At 44.1% G+C, this 22,167-nt stretch overlaps 1 long non-coding RNA gene and 1 other non-coding gene across 2 annotated transcripts in view; one reads left to right on the top strand and one right to left on the bottom strand.

Annotated features, from left to right (window-relative positions):
- The window catches only part of LOC126477399 (uncharacterized), a 439,678-nt gene that overhangs the window by 231,819 nt on the left and 185,692 nt on the right, over positions 1 to 22,167 (bottom strand). The gene's annotated exons all lie outside the window — the stretch shown is intronic.
- On the top strand, positions 12,571 to 12,645 carry Trnat-ugu (transfer RNA threonine (anticodon UGU)). The gene has a single exon. It is a non-coding gene; the product is annotated as a tRNA-Thr (tRNA).

The following is a 22,167-nucleotide window of genomic DNA, read 5'->3' as shown; positions in this document are numbered from 1 at the left end:
GTCCACAATACGAGCACGAAGAGTCTCTACATTTGGTCCCGGGGTCGCGTAGACAAGAGCTTTCAAATGCCCCAATAAATGAAAGTCAAGAGGGTTAAGATCAGGAGAGCGTGGAGGCCATGGAATTGGTCCGCCTCTACCAATCCATCGGTCAACGAATCTGTTGTTGAGAAGCGTACGAACATACGAACACTTCGACTGAAATGTGCAGGAGCTCCATCGTGCATGAACCACATGTTGTGTCGTATTTGTAAAGGCACATGTTCTAGCAGCACAGGTAGAGTATCCCGCATGAAATCATGATAACGTGCTCCATTGAGCGTAGGTGGAAGAACATGGGGCCCAATCAAGACATCACCAACAATGCCTGCCCAAACGTTCACATAAAATCTGTGTTGATGACGTGATTGCACACTTGCGTGCGGATTCTCGTCAGCCCACCCATGTTGATTGTGAAAATTTACAATTTGATCACGTTGGAATGAAGCCTCATCCGTAAAGAGAACATTTGCACTGAAATGAGGATTGACACATTGTTGGATGAACCATTCGGAGAAGTGTACCCGTGGAGGCCAATCAGCTGCTGATAGTGCCTGCACACGCTGTACATGGTACGGAAACAACTGGTTCTCCCGTAGCACTCTCCATACAGTAACGTGGTGAACGTTACCTTGCACAGCAGCAACTTCTCTGACGCTGACATTAGGGTTATCGTCAACTGCACGAAGAATTGCCTCGTCCATTGCAGGTGTCCTCGTCGTTCTAGGTCTTCCCCAGTCGCAAGTCATAGGCTGGAATGTTCCGTGCTCCCTAAGACGCCGATCAATTGCTTCGAACGTCTTCCTGTCGGGACACCTTCGTTCTTGAAATCTGTCTCGATACAAACGTACCGCGCCACGGCTGTTGCCCCGTGCTAATCCATACATCAAATGGGCATCTGCCAACTCCGCATTTGTAAACATTGCACTGACTGCAAAACCACGTTCGTGATGAACACTAACCTGTTGATGCTATATACTGATGTGCTTGATGCTAGTACTGTAGAGCAATGAGTCGCATGTCAACACAAGCACCGAAGTCAACATTACCTTCCTTCAATTGGGCCAACTGGCGGTAAATCGGGGAAGTACAGTACATGCTGACGAAACTAAAATGAGCTCTAACATGGAAATTAAGCGTTTCCGGACACATGTCCACATAACATCTTTTCTTTATTTGTGTGTGAGGAATGTTTCCTGAAAGTTTGGCCGTACCTTTTTGTAACACCTTGTATATTGTTCAACGAAAGTGACAATCGCCGTTTTAGTCACTAAGCTTTCAAGACGTGACAGCGCTCTGCTTGTAACAATACCGCAGCGCACACTGTTCCTGTCTCTCTCAATCCCCCCCCTCTCTCTCTCTCTCTGTCTGTCTGTCTCTCTCTCTCTCTCTCTCTCGATCGTAAACACGACGGCGCTGCCTGCGACCAGCACTACAATTAGTGCCTACAACTGCTTTTTTCCGGCGAATATTCTGAGCTGTTCAGAACATACGAAAGTAAAAAAAAAAAATTGCGGTATAAACAAGCATTGTCTTGTGCGCCAGGTATGTATCCAAAACCACAGGAAGGCCACCGGAAAAGTTCGTGGGTTCTCACAAGAGACAGCCATGTCCCTGCCCACTCCCGCTGGATAAGCAGCTGAGAAATAACTGGGCTGGAAAATGATAGCGTCCTTGAACGGTATCGGGACCGAGCGGAGCGTAAAAAGGAGCGCGCGACGGAGTTTTGCCGAGGGCAGCCGAACAGCCGAGCGCCTGCCTCCTCGCCGTGGCTGCTCTGCTCAGGGGTTAATTGGTTTCCCGGAGCAGTGCAGCACGCGCCGCTGTGAGTCACGCCAGCCCGGACTACACAACAAAGGCGCTGGGCGCTTTTGCTTCCTTTTGGCCGGTCAGTCGCCCAACAGCAGTCACCGACACATATGAATAATTACATGGCGGTTTCGCTTTCTCCGGTTAATGGCTGCAGCGATTATACTCGGCGCTCGAGCGCATTCTCCCACATTCTGCCGCATTATACTCAATTAACGCGGTAAGAGGAACTCGAGCTTCGATGATTCTGTCGGCCGGTCCTTTTATTGCGTTTCGCGTAGGAGGAGATCGTATAAGCACAAACCATTATGTGCAATTACAGGGAGGGCTTAATACCTTTTTTCAAAAGAAATGAATCAAGACTTCGCAAGCCAATGTTGTATTGTGGCCTTGTGATCTTTTTCAGGTGCGTAACATAGCTACTACATTTGAGACGGCCAGTGCCGTTGCAACACTTGGCGGTAGTGCGAAATGGAGCCTTTGTCCAGAGCTGAGCCAACACAAAGCGGCAGCCTTTTCCCATTACATCTCTAAACTCCAGTCAGTTAAACAATGAACTGCGCGAAGGCAGAAGCTGGCAATCGTAGGAGACATGTTTCAATGCGTCCATTAAGGTAACTTACCTGCGAACGCCTGGAAAAACGCTAACAATTTTCGTGAAGTTTACACGGTTCTAACAAAAAAAGGTGAAGGCTTAGCAGGTTGAAAGTTGTTGGACAATAGGAGTGTTTTATGCTGGACATTTTGATTTTCAATTAATCACATTAGTTGATGGTGTTAGGACAGCAACCAGCCACAAATTTACTTTCAGTTCCTTTATTCAAAGGGCACCGTTACCGGTTTCGAATCGTTAGCATCAAAATTAGATACAAAGAACATATTGATGCTTTCAGACTTGGTAACTTGAACAAATCAGCATTTGCAGCTCATATTGCTGAAGAAAACCATTCAGTGGGAAACATAGATGACAAAAATTTTGCTTGGTGCGGAAAAAGGAGCCACTATGAATATATTAGAAGAATTAGGAATACACACACACAAAAACAGTACCCCAGACTATATCCTTAACGAACAAACAGAGTTAGCTAACACCCCTTTCCTGAAAAATTTCCAAAAATTACTTTCCAGCCTCAAAAGCAAATAATATTAGTACACCTATCTGCAGATCAAGTAGCAAATTTATGTGTTACTATAATTCTCATGATGCTAAATGTAATTAAATATTATACTATTTTACCTATACAGTTATTTTAAAAAAAACTTTATAATTAATTTAAAAATATCAACTCAAAAATTCAATGTCTCTGTACTAGTGTAAAAGGTATTACAGTTGCGTAAATGAATATATGATCCTTTCCAAACACAGGACATCATCGTCAAATGTTTCGATATATCATAGCATCTGTGATATCATATGTTTGTAAGCTCTTTGTATGTATCAAAACATGTGGCGTGTGGTAGAAATCTTCTCAGTGACAAATCGAAAGTGTTTAGTGAGAACAATTTACGTGTGCAACAACAAGAATGCAGTGGGAATGCATTTACATCTGTTGGACGAATGTTATGGAAACAAACAATCCAACCGACGTTTCACGTAAGTCACATGCAACGAAAATCTGTAACGCAACCATCTGTGTGTGGTGTGTCTATAATTATGTATTATTTATATTTTAGGAAAATTAATTTGTAAAAAACACACAACATGTCATAAAGAAAGCGTGTAAACCGCCTGAGGATGAATCACAACGATTCGAAACCGGTAACGGTGCCCTTTGAATAAAGGAACTGAAAGTAAATTTGTGACTGGTTGCTATCCTAAAACCATCAACATTTGTCTTCAAACAACAGCCACGGTCTCCATCATGTCATCATATGACAAAATTGCAATCACGTTAGTTCTCATATTGACTTAATTACGGCTTTTTTTACATTTTTTACTTGCCGGTGCTTACTTGGAATCTGTGCACTATCTGTCTTACTCAGCTGCGTGAAACATTAAAACATATCTACCTACAACGTAGACTACAATCATTTTATTTTAATCACAATTTTTGATTCTAGAAATATCTCCAGCTGATAAAATTAAGGCTACTTTTTTGGGTAATGTATTTTCTTACTGTTGATAGTACGTTAGTGTCTATAGCCCACTCTCCTCCAAATAGTATCCTGAAACATTCCATAAAAATTCAGAACTCTAGCTCAAACGGATTTTTTTGTGCATAAAATAAACATGTCAGAAAATTTAACTCTCAAGAAATTCAGTTTAAAGTTATATCTCATCTGTGACTCCCCTCTGTTATTTCTAATATATTCCAGTTGCATAATCATCTTGGTTTACATGCTCCCCATCTTCTCTCTTCCTTTCAGCTTTTTACCTGGCCTCTTTAGTTGCCTCGAAGACTCCGTTTTCAACTTTGGCCGCTCTCATGGAATCAAGCGCCTCCAGTGATGGTCTCATACTGAACGCAGAATATATTCTTAGTAACTATAACTTCCCACCTGCTAACTGCCCCATCACCAAAAACTAATTACAGCATCCAACTCATCCTAATCACATAGTTTTGAATCAAACTAAACCTCGTTTTGGCAGGCGTCTCCGTATCAAATGGTTGAAAACCTTGGTCACATCTATCGTCTTCCTACATAAGCACTACGACGATAATTTAATGTCGATTATGTTCCGGTATATGGGCCTCATTGGTTTTAATACTTCAAATAGCAGGGAGTGATGTTGATCACAAACTCCATCAGTTCACGTGCTTTCCTGCATCCACATGCTGGGGCTACATGACTGTCAAAAAACCCGTGCTAGTGCGCGTCATCTGTAGACGCTTTGTGGAAGAAGGTAGCCGAAATTATTTTCTTCGTCGCTTCTACATCATCTTGATACTTTGATGACTTCTTGTGGATAAACTGCAGCAAGCTACACGAAAGTTTAAACGCAAAATCACGATCGTAAACGAAAGATATACAAGGGAAATCTTACGAGCATCAACAAGTGTGTCTTTTAACAGGGCTACCAACACGTAAAACAGTTGCTTAGTATAACTATTCCCAACGGGAGTTTAACGACGACATTTGACGTGGGAAAGCAGGCGAAAAATGCGTACGGCTGCACAACGAGTGACGTTTACGTTGATTTTTAAACAACTTCCCAATGTCCAATCCAGTTCTTTTAACTGCCAATTAGTTCATTATACTTTAAACTTCGTTTTAAGATGGAAAACAAAATATCAATTTTTTTAAAGTGGGTTCACAAGCAAGTGACCGACATTAAGTGTGACGACTAACAACAAAACAAACTGTTTTATGGGTAGATCACTAGGTATTGCAGATTTAACACTCCGTATCTTTCTGAGACATCACACACTGCGTCATCTTGAAGGGGTACGACGTAGAGCTAATTTTGGGACGCAATTTTCATCCATTGTCATTAAATGCTGGAACTGTTTAAAGTTCTTATTTTTATTCTCTCTATTATTCAATGAGCGTTTTATTAATGTGATTGCTTATTATTATTAATTGAATTTTATTTATGGTTTGGTTGAGCGATTCCTTTTCACTGTTTGCTCCTTTTATTTGAGTCCTTTTAATTATGTTTGCGGTGGTTATGAAGTCTGTATTGCTTACTGTTCTCCGTAAGTTAATGAATACGGTAATACCATATGCGATTCGCAGCAGCAGATCTCGTTGAGTCTCCTTGCTGGAACTTCTCCACCTGAAATCGGTAAAGATAATTTATCGCTCTACGGAAATCGATCGGTACAGCCAAGTGCTATGCTGTGTCATGTGGATGGAATGTGGCGTCCATCTTTAGTTCGTGAAATTATTTAGGTTTTCGGAGAAATATTCTCGACGAATCCCAAAACCGTGTAAAACTGCAGGTTCGCACCATCAAACCACACAACATTCCAGAACGACTTTGGTCTTTATAATTAATGAATATTTCTTTTGAAATGATTAAGGGTTATGAATTCTACACACCTGGTACTCCTTTTGTGCTTTTATATGTATTTATTTTCTTCAATACCGTAAAACATAGATTACTGCCTTAATGGCGGCTTCCAACAATCTCCTCTCAATCCGATATAGAACATCTCTCTTCCAATGTCCAACAGGGGATAATTATCTCTTTGAAGTAGCTTAATACAGTCGATATATCTTTGTTATCGAGTTCGCACGGAGATGCTTAAATTCCACAGAGTATTTATCTCTCGTGCAAGTATTTTACATTTATCGTCGCATCAATAGTCCGTCGCACTTTATTTACGAGTTTTTGCGTCACGAAACGTTGTAATTGCTTCATTCGATATTCACTCATTTTGGCTTTCATGGGATGGACAGTTATTTCTTTTCTAGTATTATGTCTTTTTCGGTATTCTAATTTCTTATGCGGTCTCTTTGGAGAAGACCTTAATTGCATCTAGGAATCTCGTTTCAGCTGTATGCATATTGGATTCGTCTCTAGCTTTCAGCACACACACCTGTCTCCCATAGAAAAGACTAGCAAAGCCTTTGTTTTCCGCGCTTGTACTTTTCTTTCTCTTTTGCAATACCACCCGACAATTTACACGTTGTGTCACGCGGGATTAGCCGAGCACTATGATGCACATCGGGCGCGGCCTCCCTGCTATGGTGCCGATCCCACTCCCAGTCAGTACCACCCTTCGTTACTTGGGTATCGAATTTACGAGCTCCACACACTCGCTTACCGGCGGCTTTTGCATTCGATTCGGCACTATGACCGCGGTCAAGTGCACCGTAACCTAAATCAACTCCAACGTGTGTCCTATGTCAACATGTATGTCGCCCCTAAACTGGTACGCGTCGCCCAGATCCTCCCAATGCCGTTACTCCTTGGTCGCCTCATCTAACCAGCCTTTGGATATTTCGTGTCAGCAGGGGCACTTTTCAAAGTCCGCTACAACACTCTAACACTGCCTCCTGCAAAAGGTGGCCTCGGACTCGTCAACGTGCGGGCACGATCTTCTGCACTCTTTGTCCACACTCTGTTGCGGCACTGGCGGGGGCCGGTCCCGTCCTTAACACGCAGTCTCTTAGATATCCTCCGACCAGCTTCTCTCGATCCACCGATCAATGTGGCACCTATGTCTCCATTATTGTATCACCTCGTCAATTGTTTCATATAACTCAGCTACGTTCGGCCCGATCTTCCAGTCACCCGTCCTCCCCGTACAAAAGATTATTATCGTTTGTTTATGCTGTCCAACCCTTGCGACCCCATGGTGCTACAGCACCCTGACATTAACTGGCGAACAGTTTGGGGGGAGGGGGGGGGTGCATGCACCCTTTTTATCGTAGTCTGTGTCTGCACTCTGCTATATTTTAGTCTATGGTAAATTCCCGACTAATAGTCGACTTTATCGCATAGGACTGGCCACCTCCCCACTCTGCCCTGACTGTCAGCTCAAAGACACCGACGAGCACCGTCTTACGTGCCCCCTCAAACGAAACGTATGGCTCCTCATCCAACGAATCGTGGGCATTTACCTCTGTGCCTCGCCAACGACGGTAAACCCGGATTTCTTGTTGTAGCCCCAGACATTTCACTTCCCTCTTACTAAGCACCATACACTAATCTGGTTTCGAGGACAGGCTTTAGGATACCTCTTTCAGAGTGGTCCGCATACAGTCCTTGACTTCTGGTGCAAAGTTGTGACCGCGCATAGCACCCTCACCCGAAAGCCATCTTACCGACAAACTTTTGCCGGTTACCTCCGCAGCGTCTTCCCTGACCCCCCTCAAACGTGGGGTGTGCCATGCCTACCCGTCACATGATGCAACACCCTTATCCATGTTCTCATGCATCGAACAGAAAAAAAAGAGGAAGACAGAATATGTTATGTTTTGTTGTATTTAATGTTATTCTAATATTTTTGTTTAACTAACAATCATTTGTATATGTTTAAAAGGGACCTTGAAGAACTGTTGCACTGTGTATATATCAATGTACTGTTAGTTTGTTCCATAAAGATTATTGCACAAAAAAGCGGTCTAAGGCACTGCAGTCTTTGACTGTGCGGCTGGTCCCGGCGGAGGTTCGAGTCCTCCCTCGGACATGGGTGTGTGTGTTTGTCCTTAGGATAATTTAGGTTAAGTAGTGTGTAAGCTTCGGGACTGGTGACCTTAGCAGTTAAGTCCCATAAGATTTCACAAACATTTTTGAACACGTTGTACTATATATTTTCGACAAAACGCAATATTACCTTTAAGGTCTTGGTTCTAATTGTACATCAGACTGCACCGAAGACGTAGTATATGAAGTGTGGTTTGTGATTGCATTGAGTCTTTCCCTTACATTTTTGACTGCTGATTTTTTTTGCAGTTCTATGTTTGAGAAATTTTGTGAAGCAGGCCAACATATTTTTGCATATCATGTCCTAAGACATAAAATAGTCTGATCATCTGCAAATAAGGCGGTATTTGCTAACCTCTTCTGATTTAGCTGAGCCACAGTACATCTGTCTTATCTATTGACTTTAACGCTTTTTTAGCTGAAATTCAAGCTCATTTATTTATTCATGCAAATACCAATGGATGCCTAAATGTGCAGGAAAACTAACATCGTATGCCAGAGACATCTAAAGCACGGAGCCTGAAATGAAAGACTTTCATTTGCAGCACAGATATAATTCTCCCATAATTATATATATATATATATATATATATATATATATATATATATATATAATGTCAAATTCAGAAATTATTGGAACCAAAGTTTAATCTATTCATATTGTCTTCATATTCAGGATAGTCTCAGGAACTATCGTAGGTACTTTGATACAGTTTTCACTAACAGGTCGACTGATTCGTGAAGGAGGATCGTGGGCACAGACGACAGACGCAAGGTCACTCAACTGTAGTGCCAGGCTAGCGCGAGCTATTGCTCCTGGGAGACCCAAGCGACGTACTGCTATCTTCCTAAACTAACTGCGATGCAGGACGTACTAGACACTAAGCCGATAAGAACAGATTCTTTTGGTATAAAGTTAACTTTTAAGGGGGTGAAGGGAAATGAGGAGAAACGTCTCACAGAAAATGTAGCCCATGCTGGACTAGCACTGGAGCTGGTTGACCAGAAACTGGCCACAGTTCGCGTCGAACTGCTGACGCAGTCAGGCGAATCGAGTGACTCTTCTGACTGGTCTGATGCGATCCGTGAAGAATTCCTCACCTGCGCCAACCTTTTCGTCCCAGCATTTGCAACCTACGTAGTCAATTATTTGCTAGATGCTTTCTAGACTCTGTTACTCTACAGTTTTTACCCTCTGCAGCTCCCGCTAGTACCAAGGAAGTTATTCTCTGGTGTCTTAACAGATGTGCAACCATCCTGTCCCTTCTTGTTGTCATTGTTTTCGGTATATTACTTTCCTTGCCGATTCAGTGGGGAATCTGCTCATACATTACCAAATCAGTCCACTTAATTTTCAAAATTCTTCCGTAACGCGACATCTCAAACGCTTCGATTCTCATCTGTTCCGGTCATCCCATAGTCCATGTTTCACTACCATAAAATGCTGTGCTCCAAATGTACATTATCAGAATTTTATTCCTCGAATTAAGGCCTGTCTTTGACACTAGTAGACTTCTCGGGTCCAAGAATACCCATTTTTGTCAATGTTAGTCGTGGTCAGCTTCTTTGATTCATAATCGAAACGTCTTCAGTCTCGGGTTCGAATCCCGAAGCTGCTTAAAATTTGATTACTAATCAGCATTGGTAGCCAACGGCCTTGTCAAAGAGGGCGGAGGAGCGGATAGAGGTTCAGGGCACTCTCTTGTCCTAGGGGTGGGAAACTGTCCCTGAAGGCGGAAGAATCTCGTCAACGGCATGAGGATGCAGAAGGCAATGGAAACCACTGCATTAAAGACACGTAACGTGTATCCACAGGACATGTGGCCTGTAATTGAAGAAGTGTCATGATGATCTCTCCTTTAGCAAAAGATTCCCGAAGAGTCCCCCATTCGGATCTCCGCGAAGGGGCTGCCAAGGAGAAGGTTGCTATGAGAAAAAGACTGAATACTCAACGAAATAATAACATTCTATGAGTCGAGGCGTGGAATGACAGAAACTTGAACATGGTAGGGACTCTAGAAAATCTGAAAAGGGAAATGCAAAGGCTCAATCTGGATATAGTTGGGGTCAGTGATGTGAAGTGGAAAGAAGACAAGGATTTCTGATCAGATGAGTAATATCAACAGCAGCAGAAAATGATGCAACGGGAGTTGGATTCGTTATGAATAGGAAGGGGAGAGCAGAGAGTGTGTTACTGTTAACAGTTCAGCGATAGGGTCATTCTTATCAGAATCGACAGCAAACCAACAACGACAACGATAGTTCAGGTGTACATGCCGACGTCGCAAGCTGAGGATGAAGTGATAGAGAAAGTGTATGATGATATTGAAGGGGTAATATAGTATGTAAAGGGAGATGAAAATCTAATAGTCATGGGGGACTGGAATGCAGTCGTAGGGGAAGCAGTAGAAGAAAGGGTTACAGGAGAACATGGGCCTGGGACAAGGAATGAGAGAGGAGAAAGACTAATTGAGTTCTGTAATAAACTTCAGCCAGTTATAGCGAATACTCTGTCCAGGAATTACAAGAGGAGGAGGTATACTTTAAAAAGGCCGGTGGTACGGGAAGATTTCAGTCAGATTACATCACGGTCGGAAAGAGACTCCGAAATCAAATACTGGATTGCAAGGCGTACCCAGGAGCAGATATACACTCAGATCACAACATAGTAGTGATGACGAGTAGGCTGAAGTTTAAGACATCAGTCACGAAGAATCAATACGCAAAGAAGTGGGATACGAAAGTACTAAGAAATGAGGAGATAAGTTTTCTAAGGTTACAGATACACCTAAGGAATAGCTCAGTAGGCAGTACAGTTGAAGAGGAATGGACATCCCCAAAAAGGGCGACAATAGAACTTGGGAAGGAAAACATAGGTACAAAGAAGGTAACTGCGAAGAAACCATGGGTAACAGAAAAAATACTTCAATTGATCGATGAAAGAAGGAAGTCAAAAATATTCCGAGAGACTCAGGAATACAGAAATATAAGTCGCTGAGGAATGAAATAAGTAGGAAGTGCAGGGAAGCCAAGACGAAATGGCTGCATGAAAAATGTGAAAAAAATCGAAAAAGAAATGATTGTCGCTAGGACTGACTCAGCATACAGGAAATTCAAAACAACCATCGGTGACATTAAAAGCAAGGGTGAAAACATTAAGAGTGCAACGGGAATCCCGCTGTTAAATGCAGACGAGAGAGCGGATAGGAGGAAAGAATACATTGAAAGCCTCAATGAGGGGGAAGATTTGTCTGATGTGATAGAAGAAGAAACAGGAGTCGATTTAGAAGAGATAGGGGTCTCGGTATTAGAATCAGAATTTAAAAGAGCTTTGGACGACTTTAGGAACAAAGATAGGAAGAGATAGATAGCATTCGATCAGAATTTTTAAAATCGTCGGGTGAAGTGGCAACAAAACTACTATTCTCGTTGGTGTGTAGAATGTGTGAGTCTGGCGACATACCATCTGACTTTCGGAAAAACATCATCCACACAATTCCGAAGACGGCAAGAGCTAACAATTGCGAGAATTATCGCACAATCAGCTTAACAGCTCATGTATCCTAGTTGCTAAGGAGAACAATATACAGAAGAATGGAAAAGAAAATTGAGGATGCGCTAGATGACGATCAGTTTGGCTTTAGGAAAGGTAAAGGCACGAGAGAGGCAATTCTGAGGTTGCGGTTAATAATGGACGCAAGACTAAAGAAAAATCCAGAGACGTTCATAGGATTTGTCGACCTGGAAAAAGCGTTCGACATTATAAGATGGTGCAAGGTAGAGACGGGTCATATACAATATGTACGAAAGCCAAGAGCGAATAATAAGAGTGGGTGACCAAGAACGAAGAGCTCATATTAAAAAGGGTGTAAGACAAGGATGTAGTCTTTCACCCCTACTGTCCAGTCTGTACATCGAGGAAGCAATGATGGAAACAAAAGAAAGGTTCAGGAGTGGAATTAAAATTCAAGGTGAAAGGATATCAGTGATACGATTCGCTGATGACATTGCTATCCTGAGTGAAAGTGAAGAAGAATTAGATGATCTGGAATGAAATGAACAGTGTAATGCGTAGAGTATGGATTGAGAGTAAATCGAAGAAAGACGAAGGTAATGAGAAATAGTAGAAATGAGAACAGCGAGAAACTTAATATCAGGACAGAGGGTCACACAGCAGATGAAGTTAAGGAATTCTGCTACCTAGGCAGTAAAATAACGAGTGACGGACGGAGCAGAGAGGACATCAAAAGCAGACTAGCAATGGCAGAAAGGGCATTCCGGGCCAAGAGAAGTCTACTAATATCAAATATCGGCCTTAATTTGAGAAAGAAATTTCTGAGAATGCACGTCTGGAGTACAGCATGGTATGGTAGTGAAACATGGACTGTGAGAAAACCGGAACAGAAGAGAATCGAAGCATTTGAGTTGTATACTTACATATATATATGGTGTCTGTTCTTTCGGACATATCCGAAAGAACAGACACCATTGTTGATCTGCAGCCGTCTAGAACGAAATTGGGGTGGGACATTACGTATGTAGTGTGTGGACATACATGGTAAGAATGTGGTGGCTCTCGCGGGAGGCGTACGCGAGATAGTCCCCGCAGTCACGCTATCCTCTGTGCCCTCGGTGGCTCAGATGGATAGAGCGTCTGCCATGTAAGCAGGAGATCCCGGGTTCGAATCCCGGTCGTGGCACACATTTTCGCCTGTCCCCGTTGATATATATCAAGGCCCATCAGCAGCTGATGGTGTTAAATTACTTCTAATTTCATTTGAGATGTGGTGCTACAGCCGAATGTTGAAAATTAGAAGGACTGATAAGGTAATGATTTAGGAGGTTGAGTGCAGCATCGAAGAGGAAAGGAATATTTGAAAAACACTGATAAGGAGAAGGGGTCGGATGACAGAACATCTGTTAAGACATGAGGGAATGACTTCCATGGTACTAGAGGGACCTGTAGAAGGCAAAAATTGTAGAGGAAAACAGAGATTGGAATACATCCAGCAAATAATAGAGGACTTAGGTTGCGAATGCTACTTTGAGATGAAGAGCTTAGCACATGAGAGGAATTCGTGGCGGGGCCATCAAACCAGTCAGAAGACTGATGACCCACAAAAAAGAGTCGGCTTTTATGTCCTTTTTTTCTCCGTCCATCTTGCGTTATTTTTCTGGCCCGGTAGATGAGTCCCTTAAAATCGTCTAATTCGTGACCACCACTCTTGATCTCATGTTTCTCGCTTGTCTCATTTCTGCTACTTCAAATTACCTTCGTCTTTCTTCGATTTACTCTCAGTCCATATTCTGTTCATTATATTCAACAGATACTGTAATTCTTCTTCACTTACACTGACTATAGCAATGTCATCAGCGAATCGTATCAATGATATCCTTTAGTCCTGAATTTTAATCGCACTCTTGAAACTTTCTTTTTTTTCTGTCATTGGTTCTTCTATGCATAGATTCAATAATAGGAACGAAGGATTACATCCCAGTCCCACACCCTTTTTAATCCGAGCACTTCAAAAATGTTCAAATGTGTGTGAAATCTTATGGGACTTAACTGTTAAGGTCATCAGTCCCTAAGCCTACATACTACTTAACCTAAATTATCCTAAGGACAAACACACACACCCATGTCCGAGGGAGGACTCGAACCTCCGCCGGGACCAGACGCACAGTCCATGACAGCAGCGCTTAGACCGCTCGGCTAAGCCCGCGCGGCCGAGCACTTCGATCTTGGTGTTCTAGCCCTATTGTTCCCTCTTGGTTCTTGTACATTACCCGTCTTTCCATATAGCTTATCCCTGTTTTTCTCAGAATTTAGAACATCTTGTACCATTTCACATTGTCGAAAGGTTTTTCCAGATTGACATGTCCTGTGAACGTGTTATCTTTTTTTTTTTTTTTTTTTTTTTTTTTCTAGTCTTACTTCCAGTGCCAACAGCAACATCAGAACACTGCCTCTGGTGCCTTTACCTTTTCTAAAGTCAAATTGACCATCATCTATGAGACCCTCGATTTCCTTTCTGTGCTTCTGTATATTATTGTCATCAGTAACTAGAATGCAAGAGCTGTCAAGGTGGTTGTGCGACAGATCTAGCACTTCTCGGCTCTTACTATCTTCATAATTGTGTGGACGATATTTCTCCGAAAGTCAGATGGTATATTGCCAGACTCATACATTCCACACACCAACGAGAATGATCGTTTTATCGCCACTTTCCCCCAATGATATTACAAATTCCGATAGAATGTTCTCTATCCCATCTGCCTTTTTGATCTTAGGTCGTCCTAAGCTCTTGTAAATTTCGTTTCTAATACCGGATCTCCTGTCTCCTTACTGTCGACTTCTTCCCCCATCACGTCATCAGACAAGTCCACCCCCTCAAAAAGGACCTCAGTGTACTCGTTCCACCTATCCGGTCCCTCCTGTGCTTTCAACAATAGAATTCCATCCTTGCTTCTATTTTCACCAAAGGTTGTTTAGACATTTCTGTATGCTGAGTCAGTCCTTCCGACAATCATTTGTTTTTCGATTTCTTCACATTATTCATGCAGCCATTTCGCCTTAGGTCCCCTCCACTTCCCATTTATTTCATTCCTAAGTGACCTGTATTTCCGTATTACTGAATTTCGCTAAACATTTTTGTATTTACTTCTTTCGTCGGTCAGCTGAAGTATTTCTTCTGCTACCCACAGTTTTTTCGCAGTTACCTTCCTTGTATCTATGTTTTTCTTACCAGCATCTGTGATTGCTCTTTTTAGAGATGACCATGGCTCTTTAACTGAACTGTCTACTGAGCTATTCATTACTGCTGTATCTATAGCCTGAGAGAATTTTAAGTGTGTCTCTTCACTCCTTAATACTTCCGTATCCCATTTCTTTATGTATTGATTCTTCCTGACTATTCTCTTGAACTTCACCCTACTCTTCCTCATTACTATATTACCTGGTCTTGGGTTCACCCTACAATCCAATATCTTATTTCGGAATGGCTACCTGATCACGATGTCATCTTACTGGAATATTCCCGTATCTCTCGGCCTTTTCCAAGTAACCCTCCTCCTCTTGTGGTTCCTGAACAGAGTATTCGCCATTACTAGCTGAAATTTATTGTAGAACGCAGTCTCTCTCCTCTCTCATTCCTCCTACCAAGCTCATATTTTGCTGTAGCCCTTTCTTCTACTCCTTCCCCTACAATCACATTCCAGTCCCACATGAGTATTAGCTTACTGTTCTCCTTTTACGTACTGAATTGCCCGTTCAATATCCTCATACGCTTTCTCTATCTCTTAGCTTCTGCTTGTGACGTCAGCATTTATACTTAAACTACACTCCCGGAAATGGAAAAAAGAACACATTGACACCGGTGTGTCAGACCCACCATACTTGCTCCGGACACTGCGAGAGGGCTGTACAAGCAATGATCACACGCACGGCACAGCGGACACACCAGGAACCGCGGTGTTGGCCGTCGAATGGCGCTAGCTGCGCAGCATTTGTGCACCGCCGCCGTCAGTGTCAGCCAGTTTGCCGTGGCATACGGAGCTCCATCGCAGTCTTTAACACTGGTAGCATGCCGCGACAGCGTGGACGTGAACCGTATGTGCAGTTGACGGACTTTGAGCGAGGGCGTATAGTGGGCATGCGGGAGGCCGGGTGGACGTACCGCCGAATTGCTCAACATGTGGGGCGTGAGGTCTCCACAGTACATCGATGTTGTCGCCAGTGGTCGGCGGAAGGTGCACGTGCCCGTCGACCTGGGACCGGACCGCAGCGACGCACGGATGCACGCCAAGACCGTAGGATCCTACGCAGTGCCGTAGGGGACCGCACCGCCACGTCCCAGTAAATTAGGGACACTGTTGCTCCTGGGGTATCGGCGAGGACCATTCGCAACCGTCTCCATGAAGCTGGGCTACGGTCCCGCACACCGTTAGGCCGTCTTCCGCTCACGCCCCAACATCGTGCAGCCCGCCTCCAGTGGTGTCGCGACAGGCGTGTATGGAGGGACGAATGGAGACGTGTCGTCTTCAGCGATGAGAGTCGCTTCTGCCTTGGTGCCAATGATGGTCGTATGCGTGTTTGGCGCCGTGCAGGTGAGCGCCACAATCAGGACTGCATACGACCGAGGCACACAGGGCCAACACCCGGCATCATGGTGTGGGGAGCGATCTCCTACACTGGCCGTACACCACTGGTGATCGTCGAGGGGACACTGAATAGTGCACGGTACATCCAAACCGTCATCGAACCCATCGTTCTACCATTCCTAGACCGGCAAGGGAACTTGCTGTTCCAACAGGACAATGCACGTCCGCATGTATCCCGTGCCACCCAACGTGCTCTAGAAGGTGTAAGTCAACTAACCTGGCCAGCAAGATCTCCGGATCTGTCCCCCATTGAGCATGTTTGGGACTGGATGAAGCGTCGTCTCACGCGGTCTGCATGTCCAGCACGAACGCTGGTCCAACTGAGGCGCCAGGTGGAAATGGCATGGCAAGCCGTTCCACAGGACTACATCCAGCATCTCTACGATCGTCTCCATGGGAGAATAGCAGCCTGCATTGCGGCGAAAGGTGGATATACACTGTACTAGTGCCGACATTGTGCATGCTCTGTTGCCTGTGTCTATGTGCCTGTGGTTCTGTCAGTGTGATCATGTGATGTATCTGACCCCAGGAATGTGTCAATAAAGTTTCCCCTTCCTGGGACAATGCATTCACGGTGTTCTTATTTCAATTTCCAGGAGTGTATTACTGTCGGTGCTGTTTGCTCTCGGTTCTGATGAGAACAACCCTGACACTGAACCGTCCACAGTAGTTCACGCTCTGCGCTACCTTCCTATTCATAACGAATTCTACTCCCATTATAGCTTTTCCTGCTGCTGTTGATATTATCCTATATTCATCCGAACAAAAATCGTTGTTTTCTTTCCATTTCATTTCACTGGCCCCCGTTATATCTAGACTCAGCCTTAGTATTTCCCTTTCAGATTTTCTAGTTTCCGTTTCACGTTCATAGTTCTGGCATTCCACACCAAATTAAATACAGAACATACAATATTCGTAAAATTTTCTGGCAGACAAACTGTGTGCGACTGAGCCACGAACTCGGATCCCGTGTTCGATTCTCGGTCCGACACACAGTTCTAATCTGCCATGAAGTTTCATATCAGCGCACACTCCGATGCAGAGTGAAAATTTCATTCTATGGCGATAATTATGGCCTCTTAATTCAGCCAGGTAGGAAAACCAATTGGGATTTTACACACTTCATTCACTGGTAGAACACAAATTTATTTTACACAGTTTCAATCACACAGCAGCCAATTAAGCTTTTATTTATTTTTTAAATTAATTAAAAGACCAAGCAAAGAGGAACACATTTAAAATTCAATGCTAGTGAGACTAAAACATGATTTTAAACTTGACTGATCAAAAACCCTAAAACCATACTTAAAACAATGAATAACATTGTGAGGAAGCTCCGACGACTCAGATAACATTCGTGTCCCCAGAGAACTTTCCGAGCACGCTCTGCTTATTTTTAAGTTGTATGAAGGTGATGATCTTCAGTTACCTAATATTGTTCTCTGAAGTTTAATCATAACTCGACACAGTGGCCCATAAATAAACTGCCGATACGCCAGACAAGTCGTCCGGTCAGAGGCACTTTGTGCTACATGTGCGAAGCCAGGGCGGGTCGCTAGTAACCGATGAAACAATCTGAAGTTGTCGATTTGACAAACCAAGCTAGGCAATCTCCTTCCTTATAGACATTGTAGTTCACAATAAATATAATTTGTAAATAGTCTACAGTGATTAGAAGATCACATACAGGGGTCTGGCATATTAAATAAAAGTCATACAGGGACAGAAATTTGCTGCAGATCGTCCTAGTGGTGACAGAAGACCGATAGCATCATTCGTCCTGTTTCAACCGCAGAAGGTAGCAATGCTGAAAACCTGCAGAACATTAGGAGTTCTCACAGAACGTAGTTAACATAACGATAAGTTATCGTTATCAGTACGTCAAAATGAGGGAGCCATTGAATAAATAATAAAAACACTGTCGTCAACAGGTGCTAATTAGTGTAGTGACACAGTTTCACAACGTTTTGCACTCTTCTGTATCGTTAGTTTCCTCTAAATGTTATCTACATTGTTCCTTAAGTATATCTGTCAGCGGACATACATATGGACGTAGACGAGCTGGCAGAATAGTGCGTTGGTGTTCACTCGACAGCGGCGAATGACCAGTTCAATCAGTTCTTCCGCTGAGATGACTAACACGGACCTGATGGCTATCGCGTCGTGCCGTATTCTTGATCCTGCTTGCTTGTTGTTTCGGTTATTCATGCTGACTGTGTTCCGTGCTTTTCTCCAGGTCAGTCTCTACACAGTGTTCCGACTCTCTGGGCCCCCGCACAGAATGACCCGCACATAAGAGGTTTTTCTTTTCCGCGGTCCCTGCTTCTGGGTCGAGCACCTGCTATCGGCTAGAATAGTGAGATGCGTCCGGTTCCGTGGCGGTGCCACGCCTGTGCACATAACAAAAGTTACAGAATGGTAGTTTCATTTATTAATGGTCAGTCGATACAAAGCACTCAAAAACTGTCAACCACATATCGACAACTATAAGCGCTAGGTACACAACCAGTCACTCACTTTTCTTGATTCGGCTCTAATATACTGCACAACAAAAGAAATACCTCACCAGCAGCATTTGTTTTTTCGAGCCGGCCGGTGTGGCCGTGCGGTTCTAGGCGCTTCAGTCTGGAACCGCGTGACCGCTGCGGTCGCAGGTTCGAATCCTGCCTCGGGCATGGATGTGTGTGATGTCCTTAGGTTAGTTAGGTTTAAGTAGTTCTAAGTTCTAGGGGACTGATGACCACAGATGTTAAGTCCCATAGTGCTCAGAGCCATTTGAACCATTTTTGTTTTTTCGACTGGAAACCTCTTTCTCAACACTCTAACGACGTGCAGCTTCTTATCGAATGGAGACAAAAACAAACTCGTATTCTCAGTGCAGTACAGTGGAGCGCAGTATGCCTTCACTGGTGAACAAAGCAGTGGGGCTTACGCAGACTTTAGTTTGTCAATATGCCTCAAAGAATCGTTGCAGTGTTAGACCTCGCGTGCATTGTCACTTAAGGGCAAAACGGACTGTTAAAAGCTGCTCGCCGAATTAGTGTACACTACAGCAATACCGTTCGAACATTAGGTCGCTATCACGTAACACAAAATATGAAAGATGTGGCTGGTAGTGGTTGCTTGCGGTCTACATCAACAAATGAGGTCCGTCATGTGCTCGTACAAATTGTGGGTCGCAGGTACTCGAGGAGACTCCAGTGGTGCTGCGCGTTCCACGCGATCAGTTAGGCCTCCAGGCATCCATTATGAACAACAGTACAAACTCCTCGAAGCTGTGATGCACGAAGGAGGTGGGCGAGGGAACACCCGGAATGGAACCTATATGAATGACATCGACAAATGCAGGATTTGTCTGATCCAAGATGACAGTCCTGAGATGGTAAGACACTGAAGCGTATGAAACTTGCTGGCTGATTAAAACTGCATACCTGACCGTTACTCGAACTTGAGATTTTATCTTTTAAGGCCAAGTTCTCTACAAACTGAGCTAAGCAATCGTGACTCATGACCCATCTTCAAATAGCCAGTATCTCAACTACTGCAGAGAAGTTATCTTGTAAAACTTGTGGCACCAGCAGTACTGGAACAAAGGATATCAGCGCGCACTGAGCTGCAGAGTGAAAAATTAATTCTGGAAACTGAAACATACCTCAAGTGAGTAGTCCTCATGTCTCGACAGCGAAGTTTGGGGGTGGTACCATGTCGGGCGCCTCTCATCACTATCGAAGGAAATTCGAAAGCTATACAGTGTCTCGATAGAAACCTCCTACCTAGTGCCCACTGTCAACATTTGGTGATGGCTTCGTCTTTAAAGACAATAACGTGTCTTCATGTTACAGTTCTCAAAGTAGAGTAATATAGTATTGAATTTTGTCCGACAACTGATTTTGATTTATTTTCTGGTATGTGCCTTTTCGAACAGGCTATCTCTATTTTTTTTCACAGTCAAGTTTTTATTAAGTTTCATAACGCTTACTGTTTCATTTCTAGTTTCCCTTGAATCTAAGTCTAGAAATGTTCGCACACATTTATCTCGTGCAAAACGTTTTCTGACCAGTTTAATAAATATCAACTTGTTTTAATCGTTCAGTACAATGCGATGTAACGAACAATTTAGTTCGCCCGCACAGATTATTCGTCCTTCTCAACTAGGAAATGTTACCTGTGCCATGCCGGACGCTGCTTGCACCTGCCTGATCTGAAACGTTGCTCTGCACGCCATCCAACTGCAAGAACCCTGAATGAGCAAGTAGTGTTCGTAACCAGTTGCAGGAGGAATGGAATTTCTCTGATAAGGCAGTAAACGTTGCATCTGCATATCCATATATTAAAAATGTCCATTTACCACAACTACTGGATGCAGAAGACATTCAGAATATCTTTATCAGCTTTTAGAATGGTATACATTACAAAAATAGACCAGAATACGACTTCAGAGTTCCGGGCTTCAGGTCAAGAGGGTCCCAGGATTTTCTCCCGCCACCTATCGCTTCTTTCTTAAGTTTAAGTTGAAAATGCCACTGGATGTGTAAGGCGCTTCAGTTGTTGTAGGAAGTCAAGGCCACACCACCCCAAATAGAACCACACTAGAAAAGCATTGCGGTGCTGAAAGCAACCTTCTTGTTGACAACGAATTCACTTAGTTTTCATTCACACTGACACATGATATCAGCAGATGCTCCGGCTGCTCATGAAACCGTAAGATAAGAAGCTGGAAGTGTTACACGGTCAGACGATCAGAAAGAAATTTCAAGGGAAGTCGCCACAGAGTCCAGAACCGATGAGTCACGCCCATCGATTAGTAGCGCTTCAACACTTTCGAGAGATCTTAGAATCGTGTGAAACTTAGGGCATTATTCGTTCCCAAGAGAACATTTCATCCATCTGACCGACGGCAGCCAGAAGGCAAGTTAGCGCTAATGGTCGGTCCTATCAGTCTGCGATCAATCAGAAAGCAGCAGTATCTGTTAAACGACGCGATCGGCGAGTGCAGTTCGATGCACGACGTGCTGCTAAGCGCCCCGCGAACTGGGATCTACCCCCCCCCCCCCCCCCCCCTCACTCTCTCTCTCTCTCGCTCGCTCGTTCACTCTCTCTTTCTCGCCATCTGGCAAGTTCCCTGACCTCGCGTAGGCGTTGGCTGCAGAGAGTCTGCACAGGCAGCCGCGCCTAGCTGTCAATGTCTAGGCCGCAAAAGGAACAGCGTGCCGCGCCGCGCCGCGGCCAAGAGCGAAAGTCTTCGGGAACGGCTGCTGCGATCATTACGGCAGTGCGACTGTAATGAGAAACGCCTGCGTTACTAGCGGCAGATTGCGTGCCCGCAGCGTATGAGGACAACATTAGCCGGCACTGTCAGCGGGCAGATCGGCTGTAATACCCACGTGCGGCTCGTAACTGCTGATTAACTGCGCCAACTCATTAGGGCACGTGGTCGCGGGCTGGCCCCGGCGTTCAGTTACCCCTGTCCTGGAGCTGTTGTCTCGGGACGGCTGTGTATGGCGACCAGCTCTTGTGCAGTCTTACTAAAGCGAATGTGAGCAGGATATCCGGTTATTTGCTGCTGCCTACAAACACGCGTATTGCTTTTCAGATTAAGTCCATACAGGAACTTCTGCCACTCTGCTTACCTACCGCACCAGACAGCGTGCATCACCTGTTGCAGATGTTCTACTCTTGTCTAAGCATCCAGCACTTCCATCCCCTTTTTCTGTTGCTTTCAGTGGCTAGCTAACATTTCTTGAATGCCTTCAGCCATGCCCCACTAACATATCTCTTCATCTGCTACCGATTAGCGCGTTGCACGCACCGTTTGGGAATCCAAAAAAAAAAAAAAAAAGGCTCAAATGGCTCTGTGCACTATGGGACTTAACATCTGAGGTCATCAGTCCCCTAGACTTAAAACTACTTAAACCTAACTAACCTAAGGACATCACACACATCAATGCCCGAGGCAGGGTTCGAACCTGCGACCGTAGTGGTCCCGCGGTTCTAGACTGACGCGCCTAGAACCGCTCGGCTACACCGGCCGGCGTCTGGGAATCAAGATGGACGGAAATGCA

Source organism: Schistocerca serialis, chromosome 1 (assembly GCF_023864345.2).
Source record: "Schistocerca serialis cubense isolate TAMUIC-IGC-003099 chromosome 1, iqSchSeri2.2, whole genome shotgun sequence".
NCBI lineage: Eukaryota > Metazoa > Arthropoda > Insecta > Orthoptera > Acrididae > Schistocerca > Schistocerca serialis.
The sequence above is the reverse complement of the archived record's forward strand: the minus strand, read 5'-3'. Positions and strand labels throughout refer to the sequence as shown.